The sequence below is a fragment of the Oncorhynchus masou genome, unplaced genomic scaffold (assembly GCF_036934945.1).
Source record: "Oncorhynchus masou masou isolate Uvic2021 unplaced genomic scaffold, UVic_Omas_1.1 unplaced_scaffold_1559, whole genome shotgun sequence".
Classification (NCBI taxonomy): domain Eukaryota; kingdom Metazoa; phylum Chordata; class Actinopteri; order Salmoniformes; family Salmonidae; genus Oncorhynchus; species Oncorhynchus masou.
Window position 1 is genome coordinate 82,103 of NW_027005647.1, and position 12,733 is coordinate 94,835.

Here is a 12,733-nt window from a genome sequence, read left to right on the forward strand (position 1 = left end):
ACTGATCCAGACAGGAAGTAGTCACGTGCAGGAATGGTGGCATTATTACTGTTATGACTACTGATATATGAGGTCTCCTACACCCCACAGCCCTCCGTAGCTTCCATAGGACCTCAGACACCCAATCATTTCACACCTTACTGTACAGTATGAAGAATGGTGGTGTTATCACTATAATGATATCACACCTTACTGTACAGTATGAAGAATGGTGGCGCTATCACTATAATGATATCACACCTTACTGTACAGTATGAAGAATGGTGGTGTTATCACTATAATGACTACTGATATATAAGGTTTCTTGCACTCCTGTAGCTTCCATAGGTTGCACATCCTGTCCACCTCTAACAGCCAATGCCATGACACCTCACCATACATACACAGTGTTATGACTACTGATATGTGGGGTTTAATACATATGAGCATATCATTATTTAATATGCACATTCATTTATAATATATGCCATTTAGCAGGTGCTTTTATTCATTCAGTATCAGCCAAACAGCATTTGCCAGTCCTTCACTCATCTCATGAATAACACCATACTTAATCTGCCATGTCATTACCCCCTGTTTATACTGTACAGATGCAGTCAGATATATTGGCACCAATGCATGATATATTGGCACCCTTGCATGACTCACCTTTTCTTCTCAAATACATTTTTTTTTTGGGGGGGGGGGGGGGATTCTAACTGAAATTGAAAAAAAATGATTGGCCTAGACTAAATTATTCAAAATTGTAATTAACTTGGTTGGAGGCAATGATTCTCATTTACTGTGTAATTTATCTCACCTGTGGTAAGTTGCAGGTGCCTGCAGGGTAAAAATAGCAATTGAACAAGTTTTGAAAAGAAAAAACAGCTCATTCTACTCAGTTGCATTTTTGTAAAGTGCAATGTGTCAACATTTGGCCACATCTGTAAGTAACCAAGCCAGCTGAGGCTTCCTGTAATTACATTTGACCTCTCCCGTTGAATGAATCCCTGCTCGCTCCTTGTGAACACTGCCCTTTGCCTCTCCCGGTGCTAGTGGGGAAAAAACTAATTTCCTCTGTTCTGGCTGCAGACTGGAGCCAGTACAATGGCAGTCTGGGATGGTGTTGCAGTGCCAGCAGAGGTTTTCTGTGTGATCCATCACTCTCACCTGTCAGAGAGGAGGAGGGAGGAGGGGAACAGGAAATAAATACAGTCAGGGAAAAAGAGAGAGGGAGAGAGAGGGTTGTCGTTGTGGGAAAGATAGTGAACTGACCACCTCCCTAACTGACTGGACATAGATGGATGTTAATGTGAAAGGCATCCTATTACTACAATAGATTAAGTAGTTGTCATGGTGATTGCATGTGTCCTACCCCTAGCTTTTACCACATATTTTACATATCATCCTGTGTATTAACTGTGTAATAACCATCGGCATACCACCCTGTATCCCATGTCTCTGAAGCTAAGATCCCAGTGCCCCAGGGCAGTGATTGGGGACATTGCCATGTGTAGGGTGCCGTTTTTCAGATGGGATGTTAAACGGGTGTCCTGATTCTCTGTAGTCATTAAAGATCCCATGACACTTATCATAAGAGTTGGGTTGTTAACCCCGGTTTCCTGGCTAAAATATCCAATCTGGCCCTCATGGCCACCTAATCATCCTCTTAACCACTCCCTTCCAACCGCATGTCAGGAACTACCTAGCCTAGCCACTCCCTTCCAACCGCATGTCAGGAACTACCTATCCTAGCCACTCCCTTCCAACCGCATGTCAGGAACTACCTATCCTAGCCACTCCCTTCCAACCCCATGTCAGGAACTACCTATCCTAGCCACTCCCTTCCAACCCCATGTCAGGAACTACCTATCCTAGCCACTCCCTTCCAACCCTATGTCAGGAACCACCTAGCCTAGCCACTCCCTTCCAACCCCATGTCAGGAACTACCTATCCTAGCCACTCCCTTCCAACCCCATGTCAGGAACTACCTATCCTAGCCACTCCCTTCCAACCCCATGTCAGGAACTACCTATCCTAGCCACTCCCTTCCAACCCCATGTCAGGAACTACCTATCCTAGCCACTCCCTTCCAACCCCATGTCAGGAACTACCTATCCTAGCCACTCCCTTCCAACCCCATGTCAGGAACTACCTATCCTAGCCACTCCCTTCCAACCGCATGTCAGGAACTACCTATCCTAGCCACTCCCTTCCAACCCCATGTCAGGAACTACCTAGCCACTCCCTTCCAACCCCATGTCAGGAACTACCTATCCTAGCCACTCCCTTCCAACCGCATGTCAGGAACTACCTATCCTAGCCACTCCCTTCCAACCGCATGTCAGGAACTACCTAGCCACTCCCTTCCAACCCCATGTCAGGAACTACCTATCCTAGCCACTCCCTTCCAACCGCATGTCAGGAACTACCTATCCTAGCCACTCCCTTCCAACCGCATGTCAGGAACTACCTATCCTAGCCACTCCCTTCCAACCCCATGTCAGGAACTACCTATCCTAGCCACTCCCTTCCAACCCTATGTCAGGAACTACCTATCCTAGCCACTCCCTTCCAACCCTATGTCAGGAACTACCTATCCTAGCCACTCCCTTCCAACCCCATGTCAGGAACTACCTATCCTAGCCACTCCCTTCCAACCCCATGTCAGGAACTACCTAGCCACTCCCTTCCAACCGCATGTCAGGAACTACCTATCCTAGCCACTCCCTTCCAACCCCATGTCAGGAACTACCTATCCTAGCCACTCCCTTCCAACCCCATGTCAGGAACTACCTATCCTAGCCACTCCCTTCCAACCCCATGTCAGGAACCACCTATCCTAGCCACTCCCTTCCAACCGCATGTCAGGAACTACCTATCCTAGCCACTCCCTTCCAACCCCATGTCAGGAACTACCTATCCTAGCCACTCCCTTCCAACCCTATGTCAGGAACTACCTATCCTAGCCACTCCCTTCCAACCCCATGTCAGGAACTACCTATCCTAGCCACTCCCTTCCAACCCCATGTCAGGAACTACCTAGCCACTCCCTTCCAACCGCATGTCAGGAACTACCTATCCTAGCCACTCCCTTCCAACCCCATGTCAGGAACTACCTATCCTAGCCACTCCCTTCCAACCCCATGTCAGGAACTACCTATCCTAGCCACTCCCTTCCAAACCCATGTCAGGAACTACCTATCCTAGCCACTCCCTTCCAACCCCATGTCAGGAACTACCTATCCTAGCCACTCCCTTCCAACCCTATGTCAGGAACTACCTATCCTAGCCACTCCCTTCCAACCCCATGTCAGGAACTATCTATCCTAGCCACTCCCTTCCAACCCCATGTCAGGAACTACCTATCCTAGCCACTCCCTTCCAACCCCATGTCAGGAACTACCTATCCTAGCCACTCCCTTCCAACCCCATGTCAGGAACTACCTATCCTAGCCACTCCCTTCCAACCCTATGTCAGGAACTACCTATCCTAGCCACTCCCTTCCAACCGCATGTCAGGAACTACCTATCCTAGCCACTCCCTTCCAACCCCATGTCAGGAACTACCTATCCTAGCCACTCCCTTCCAACCCCATGTCAGGAACTACCTATCCTAGCCACTCCCTTCCAACCCCATGTCAGGAACTACCTATCCTAGCCACTCCCTTCCAACCCCATGTCAGGAACTACCTATCCTAGCCACTCCCTTCCAACCCTATGTCAGGAACTACCTATCCTAGCCACTCCCTTCCAACCCTATGTCAGGAACTACCTATCCTAGCCACTCCCTTCCAACCCCATGTCAGGAACTACCTATCCTAGCCACTCCCTTCCAACCCCATGTCAGGAACTACCTATCCTAGCCACTCCCTTCCAACCCCATGTCAGGAACTACCTATCCTAGCCACTCCCTTCCAACCCCATGTCAGGAACTACCTATCCTAGCCACTCCCTTCCAACCCCATGTCAGGAACTACCTATCCTAGCCACTCACAACCCCATAAACCCCAGTGTGCCCCCAGGTTACGTTTTCTCTCATTATACTCTGTGTTCTGAATGGCATCTGCATGTGGCGACATTTTGGCTCTACAGACCAGGGTTACGGACCGCATGTGGCGTCATTTTGGCTCTACAGACCAGGGTTACGGACCGCATGTGGCGACATTTCGGCTCTACAGACCAGGGTTACAGACTGCAGGTGGCGACATTTTGGCTCTACAGACCAGGGTTACGGACCGCATGTGGCGTCATTTTGGCTCTACAGACCAGGGTTACCGACCGCATGTGGCGTCATTTTGTCTCTACAGACCAGGGTTACGGACCGCATGTGGCGACATTTTGGCTCTACAGACCAGGGTTACGGACCGCATGTGGCGACATTTTGGCTCTACAGACCAGGGTTACGGACCGCATGTGGCGACATTTTGTCTCTACAGACCAGGGTTACCGACCGCATGTGGCGACATTTTGGCTCTACAGACCAGGGTTACGGACCGCATGTGGCGACATTTTGTCTCTACAGACCAGGGTTACCGACCGCATGTGGCGACATTTTGGCTCTACAGACCAGGGTTACCGACTGCGTGTGGAGACATTTTGGCTCTACAGACCAGGGTTACTGACTGCGTGTGGAGACATTTTGTCTCTACAGACCATAGTTACGAGCTGCATATGGAGACATTTTGGCTCTACAGACCAGGGTTACGAGCTGCGTATGGAGACATTTTGGCTCTACAGACCAGGGTTACGAGCTGCGTATGGAGACTTTTAGGCTCTACAGACCAGCGTTTCGAGCTGTGGGTTGTTTGTTTAATTGTTCTGAGAGAAAATGTTTCCTTCCCTCCCCCTAAGGATAAATAATCACAGTAATACACTTGGCAAACGGCGATATTAGCAGCTTGACTTGCAGCCACACAGGGAAATATTGTATTACATGCATAATGGATGAGAGCCCTCTCTTACTAGCAGCTTGCTTAGTGTAGTAGCTATAATCCTATAATCTATGGTAGTTATTGGCCAAGTGGGTTTAGCTAGTGTGTTAGCCTCTTAATATCTCAAAGAGCTCATTGGTTATCTTCTCCATAGCAGAACTATGAGGAGAGTAGAATGGGGAAATGGTTAACTGTGTGAGAGTAGACTGAGGAAGTGGTTAACTGGGTGAGAGTAGACTGAGGAAGTGGTTAACTGGGTGAGAGTAGACTGAGGAAGTGGTTAACTGGGTGAGAGTAGACTGAGGAAGTGGTTAACTGGGTGAGAGTAGACTGAGGAAGTGGTTAACTGGGTGAGAGTAGACTGAGGAAGTGGTTAACTGGGTGAGAGTAGACTGAGGAAGTGGTTAACTGGGTGAGAGTAGACTGAGGAAGTGGTTAACTGGGTGAGAGTAGACTGAGGAAGTGGTTAACTGGGTGAGAGTAGACTGAGGAAGTGGTTAACTGGGTGAGAGTAGACTGAGGAAGTGGTTAACTGGGTGAGAGTAGACTGAGGAAGTGGTTAACTGGGTGAGAGTAGACTGAGGAAGTGGTTAACTGGGTGAGAGTAGACTGAGAAAGTGGTTAACTGTGAGGAGAATAGAATGAGAAAGTGGTTAACTGTGAGGAGAATAGAATGAGAAAGTGGTTAACTGTGAGGAGAATAGAATGAGAAAGTGGTTAACTGTGAGGAGAATAGAATGAGAAAGTGGTTAACTGTGAGGAGAGTAGAATGAGAAAGTGGTTAACTGTGAGGAGAGTAGAATGAGAAAGTGGTTAACTGTGAGGAGAGTAGACTGAGAAAGGGGTTAACTGTGAGGAGAGTAGAATGAGGAAGGGGTTAACTGTGAGGAGAGTAGAATGAGGAAGGGGTTAACTGTGAGGAGAGTAGAATGAGGAAGTGGTTAACTGTGAGGAGAATAGAATGAGGAAGGGGTTAACTGTGAGGAGAGTAGAATGAGGAAGGGGTTAACTGTGAGGAGAGTAGAATGAGGAAGTGGTTAACTGTGAGGAGAATAGAATGAGGAAGGGGTTAACTGTGAGGAGAGTAGAATGAGGAAGGGGTTAACTGTGAGGAGAGTAGAATGAGGAAGGGGTTAACTGTGAGGAGAGTAGAATTAGGAAGGGGTTAACTGTGGGGAGAGTAGAATGAGGAAGGGGTTAACTGTGAGGAGAGTAGAATGAGGAAGGGGTTAACTGTGAGGAGAGTAGAATTAGGAAGTGGTTAACTGTGAGGAGAGTAGAATGAGGAAGGGGTTAACTGTGAGGAGAGTAGAATGAGGAAGTGGTTAACTGTGAGGAGAGTAGAATTAGGAAGGGGTTAACTGTGAGGAGAGTAGAATGAGGAAGTGGTTAACTGTGAGGAGAATAGAATGAGGAAGGGGTTAACTGTGAGGAGAGTAGAATGAGGAAGTGGTTAACTGTGAGGAGAATAGAATGAGGAAGGGGTTAACTGTGAGGAGAGTAGAATGAGGAAGGGGTTAACTGTGAGGAGAGTAGAATGAGGAAGGGGTTAACTGTGAGGAGAGTAGAATTAGGAAGGGGTTAACTGTGGGGAGAGTAGAATGAGGAAGGGGTTAACTGTGAGGAGAGTAGAATGAGGAAGGGGTTAACTGTGAGGAGAGTAGAATTAGGAAGTGGTTAACTGTGAGGAGAGTAGAATGAGGAAGGGGTTAACTGTGAGGAGAGTAGAATGAGGAAGTGGTTAACTGTGAGGAGAGTAGAATTAGGAAGGGGTTAACTGTGAGGAGAGTAGAATGAGGAAGTGGTTAACTGTGAGGAGAATAGAATGAGAAAGTGGTTAACTGGGTGAGAGTAGACTGAGGAAGTGGTTAACTGTGAGGAGAATAGAATGAGAAAGGGGTTAACTGTGAGGAGAATAGAATTAGGAAGGGGTTAACTGTGGGGAGAGTAGAATGAGGAAGGGGTTAACTGTGAGGAGAGTAGAATGAGGAAGGGGTTAACTGTGAGGAGAGTAGAATTAGGAAGTGGTTAACTGTGAGGAGAGTAGAATGAGGAAGGGGTTAACTGTGAGGAGAGTAGAATGAGGAAGTGGTTAACTGGGTGAGAGTAGAATGAGGAAGGGGTTAACTGTGAGGAGAGTAGAATGAGGAAGGGGTTAACTGTGAGGAGAGTAGAATGAGGAAGTGGTTAACTGTGAGGAGAATAGAATGAGGAAGGGGTTAACTGTGAGGAGAGTAGAATGAGGAAGTGGTTAACTGTGAGGAGAGTAGAATTAGGAAGGGGTTAACTGTGGGGAGAGTAGAATGAGGAAGTGGTTAACTGTGAGGAGAGTAGAATTAGGAAGGGGTTAACTGTGAGGAGAGTAGAATGAGGAAGGGGTTAACTGTGAGGAGAGTAGAATGAGGAAGTGGTTAACTGTGAGGAGAGTAGAATGAGGAAGGGGTTAACTGTGAGGAGAGTAGAATGAGGAAGTGGTTAACTGGGTGAGAGTAGAATGAGGAAGGGGTTAACTGTGAGGAGAGTAGAATGAGGAAGGGGTTAACTGTGAGGAGAATAGAATGAGGAAGGGGTTAACTGTGAGGAGAGTAGAATGAGGAAGTGGTTAACTGTGAGGAGAGTAGAATTAGGAAGGGGTTAACTGTGAGGAGAGTAGAATGAGGAAGGGGTTAACTGTGAGGAGAGTAGAATGAGGAAGGGGTTAACTGTGGGGAGAGTAGAATGAGGAAGGGGTTAACTGTGAGGAGAGTAGAATGAGGAAGGGGTTAACTGTGAGGAGAGTAGAATGAGGAAGGGGTTAACTGTGAGGAGAGTAGAATTGTGAAGTGGTTAACTGGGGTGAAGCGGGATGGAGGCAGGGGTTGGGGGGAAAGAGGTAGAGGCAGGGGTTGGGGGGAAAGAGGTAGAGGCTGGGATTGGGGGGAAAGAGGTAGAGACTGGGATTGGGGGAAAAGGGGTAGAGGCTGGGGTTTGGGGAAAGAGGGGTAGAGGCTGGGGTTGGGGGAAAGAGGGGTAGAGGCTGGGGTTGGGGGAAAGAGGGATAGAGGCTGGGGTTGGGGGAAAGAGGGGTAGAGGCTGGGGTTGGGGGAAGAGGGGTAGAGGCTGGGGTTGGGGGAAAGAGGAGTAGAGGCTGGGGTTGGGGGAAGAGGGGTAGAGGCTGGGGTTGGGGGAAGAGGAGTAGAGGCTGGGGTTGGGGGGAAAGAGGTAGAGGCTGGGATTGGTGGGAAAAGGGGTAGAGGCTGGGGTTGGGGGAAAGAGGGATAGAGGCTGGGGTTGGGGGAAAGAGGGATAGAGGCTGGGGTTGGGGGAAAGAGGGATAGAGGCTGGGGTTGGGGGGAAGAGGAGTAGAGGCTGGGGTTGGGGGGAAAGAGGTAGAGTCTGGGATTGGTGGGAAAAGGGGTAGAGGCTAGGGTTGGGGGAAAGGGGGTAGAGGCTGGGGTTGGGGGAAGAGGAGTAGAGGCTGGGGTTGGGGGAAGAGGAGCCCGGGGTTGGGAGGAAGAGGAGTGGAGGCTGGGGTTGGGGGGAAGAGGAGCCCGGGGTTGGGGTTGGGGGGAAGAGGAGCCCGGGGTTGGGGTTGGGGGGAAGAGGAGCCCGGGGTTGGGGGGAAGAGGAGTGGAGGCTGGGGTTGGGGGGGTGGAGTGGAGTGGAGGCTGGGATTGGGGGGAAGAGGACTAGAGGCTGGGTTTGGGTGGGAAGTTTTCTACAATAATGTAGGGGCTTTATTGGGGTTTTCCTCCCAGGATAAATACACAAACACAACAGCGCACACACACACACACACACACACACACACACACACACACACACACACACACACACACACACACACACACACACTAGCACATAATAATTTGTGTAACACACACACTCACCCTATGACCATACCCCTGCCCCCTTCCCATCCCTCTCAGACAACCATTATTTAGTGCAGTCTGTAGTGATCAACACAGTGGTTGTTAGTCTCTCCCCCGCTGCCTGATAAACTGATATTACTGCTGATTATCAGGAACTGATCTGTCCACTGTTTATTGCAGGGGAGTGTTTTGTTGGTCGCGCTCCCTATACAGAATACCAATAGGTCCTAGGTAGGCTGCTGTTAGTGCAGTTATATTCCATTCATCAGATTGTAGATGGCTTACTAGACTTTACCGTCATACTAAAGTTCCACAATGTTGACACACTATCTCTTCCACTCCATAATGTAGACAGACGGCTGGATGGCTTTATGTAGGGAAATACTGAGATGTTGATTGCTGGTGATTGATAGATGGAGATGTTGATTGCTGGTGATTGATAGATGGGGATGTTGATTACTGGTGATTGATAGATGGAGATGTTGATTGCTGGTGATTGATAGATGGGGATGTTGATTACTGGTGATTGATAGATGGAGATGTTGATTGCTGGTGATTGATAGATGGGGATGTTGATTACTGGTGATTGATAGATGGAGATGTTGATTGCTGGTGATTGATAGATGGGGATGTTGATTACTGGTGATTGATAGATGGAGATGTTGATTACTGGTGATTGATAGATGTACATATTGATTACTGGTGATTGATAGATGGAGATGTTGATTGCTGGTGATTGATAGATGGAGATGTTGATTACTGGTGATTGATAGATGTACATATTGATTACTGGTGATTGATAGATGGAGATCACAGTGTTCCGGTTCCGGTTGGAGCGAGCGGTCGCATCTACACTTCGGTCCGCAGGTAGTCCGCAGGTAGTATAACTTTTCATTACATTTCGTTATAGTACAACGGTTTGATTTGTCTAATCTTAGCAATTTCTTCTTAGCTAGCTACATAGCCGTCTTTGTATCAAAGATAATTGCATAATTATCGTATTTCGTCGTCCTAACGTATCTGCCCAGCAGCTAGCTAAGCAGCTAGCTAACATCCACTGTCCACCAGCACTGTAGAAACTATTACACTCAACTGAACGACTCGATTAGCGTAGTGTCAGCTAGCTACATAGTTGTCTTCGCTGTCTTCGTATCCAAGATATTTGTGCAGTTTAGAGTGTGTAGACTTAGAGTGATTATCTTAATTTACCGAGGTTAGCTAGCCAGCTATTTGTCGTCCTTAACGTAGGAGATGCTGCTAGCTAGCTAGCCAACAGCTAGCCAACCTCTACCGAATTGAACTCCAACTACCCGGTCAACATTCCGCGTCGCTCCACAGGTAGTATCACATTTTCATTTCACTTCATTACAGTACAACGGTTTGATTTGTTTGATCGTAGCTAGCCAGCTACATAGCCGTCTTTGTATCTAAGACAATTGTGTAGTCTAGAGCGATTTTCTAGGTTAGCTGGCCAGCTATTGTCGTTATTTTAACGTAGCTAGCCAGCTAGCCCCCGAATAGCAGCACTGTAGTAACTATTACAGTACAACGGTTTGTTTTGTTTGATCGTAGCTAGCTAGCTACATAGCCGTCTTTGTATCTAAGACAATTGTGTAGCCTAGAGCGATTTTCTAGGTTAGCTAGCCAGCTATTGTCGTTCTTTTAAGGTAACGTAACGCAATCAACCTGCTAGCTAGCCAGCTAGCCCCCGAATAGCAGCACTGTAGAAACTATTACACTCGACGGAACGACTTGATTAGTGTAGTGTCAACATCGCAGCCACTACCAGCTAGCCTACTCCAGCAGTACTGTATCATTTCAATCATTCTAGTCAATAAGATTCTTGCTACGTAAGCTTAACTTTCTGAACATTCGAGACGTGTAGTCCACTTGTCATTCCAATCTCCTTTGCATTAGCGTAGCCTCTTCTGTACCCTGTCAACTATGTGTCTATCTATCCCTGTTCTCTCCTCTCTGCACAGACCATACAAACGCTCCACACCGCGTGGCCGCGGCCACCCTAATCTGGTGGTCCCAGCGCGCACGACCCACGTGGAGTTCCTGGTCTCCGGTAGCCTCTGGAACTGCCGATCTGCGGCCAACAAGGCAGAGTTCATCTCAGCCTATGCCTCCCTCCAGTCCCTCGACTTCCTGGCACTGACGGAAACATGGATCACCACAGATAACACTGCTACTCCTACTGCTCTCTCTTCGTCCGCCCACGTGTTCTCGCACACCCCGAGAGCTTCTGGTCAGCGGGGTGGTGGCACCGGGATCCTCATCTCTCCCAAGTGGTCATCTCTCTCTCTCCCCTTACCCATCTGTCTATCGCCTCCTTTGAATTCCATGCTGTCACAGTTACCAGCCCTTTCAAGCTTAACATCCTTATCATTTATCGCCCTCCAGGTTCCCTCGGAGAGTTCATCAATGAGCTTGATGCCTTGATAAGCTCCTTTCCTGAGGACGGCTCACCTCTCACAGTCCTGGGCGACTTTAACCTCCCCACGTCTACCTTTGACTCATTCCTCTCTGCCTCCTTCTTTCCACTCCTCTCCTCTTTTGACCTCACCCTCTCACCTTCCCCCCTACTCACAAGGCAGGCAATACGCTCGACCTCATCTTTACTAGATGCTGTTCTTCCACTAACCTCATTGCAACTCCCCTCCAAGTCTCCGACCACTACCTTGTATCCTTTTCCCTCTCGCTCTCATCCAACACTTCCCACACTGCCCCTACTCGGATGGTATCGCGCCGTCCCAACCTTCGCTCTCTCTCCCCCGCTACTCTCTCCTCTTCCATCCTATCATCTCTTCCCTCTGCTCATACCTTCTCCAACCTTTCTCCTGATTCTGCCTCCTCAACCCTCCTCTCTTCCCTTTCTGCATCCTTTGACTCTCTATGTCCCCTATCCTCCAGGCCGGCTCGGTCCTCCCCTCCCGCTCCGTGGCTCGACGACTCATTGCGAGCTCACAGAACAGAGCTCCGGGCAGCCGAGCGGAAATGGAGGAAAACTCGCCTCCCTGCGGACCTGGCATCCTTTCACTCCCTCCTCTCTACATTTTCCTCCTCTGTCTCTGCTGCTAAAGCCACTTTCTACCACTCTAAATTCCAAGCATCTGCCTCTAACCCTAGGAAGCTCTTTGCCACCTTCTCCTCCCTCCTGAATCCTCCTCCCCCTCCCCCCTCCTCCCTCTCTGCAGATGACTTCGTCAACCATTTTGAAAAGAAGGTCGACGACATCCGATCCTCGTTTGCTAAGTCAAACGACACCGCTGGTTCTGCTCACACTGCCCTACCCTGTGCTCTGACCTCTTTCTCCCCTCTCTCTCCAGATGAAATCTCGCTTCTTGTGACGGCCGGCCGCCCAACAACCTGCCCGCTTGACCCTATCCCCTCCTCTCTTCTCCAGACCATTTCCGGAGACCTTCTCCCTTACCTCACCTCGCTCATCAACTCATCCCTGACCGCTGGCTACGTCCCTTCCGTCTTCAAGAGAGCGAGAGTTGCACCCCTTCTGAAAAAACCTACACTCGATCCCTCCGATGTCAACAACTACAGACCAGTATCCCTTCTTTCTTTTCTCTCCAAAACTCTTGAACGTGCCGTCCTTGGCCAGCTCTCCCGCTATCTCTCTCAGAATGACCTTCTTGATCCAAATCAGTCAGGTTTCAAGACTAGTCATTCAACTGAGACTGCTCTTCTCTGTATCACGGAGGCGCTCCGCACTGCTAAAGCTAACTCTCTCTCCTCTGCTCTCATCCTTCTAGACCTATCGGCTGCCTTCGATACTGTGAACCATCAGATCCTCCTCTCCACCCTCTCCGAGTTGGGCATCTCCGGCGCGGCCCACGCTTGGATTGCGTCCTACCTGACAGGTCGCTCCTACCAGGTGGCGTGGCGAGAATCTGTCTCCTCGCCACGCGCTCTCACCACTGGTGTCCCCCAGGGCTCTGTTCTAGGCCCTCTCC

General features: G+C 49.1%; 1 protein-coding gene across 1 annotated transcript in view; it reads left to right on the plus strand.

The window, feature by feature from the left end:
• Nucleotides 1-12,733, plus strand: part of LOC135531223 (semaphorin-5B-like) — a 120,046-nt gene that overhangs the window by 79,995 nt on the left and 27,318 nt on the right. The gene's annotated exons all lie outside the window — the stretch shown is intronic.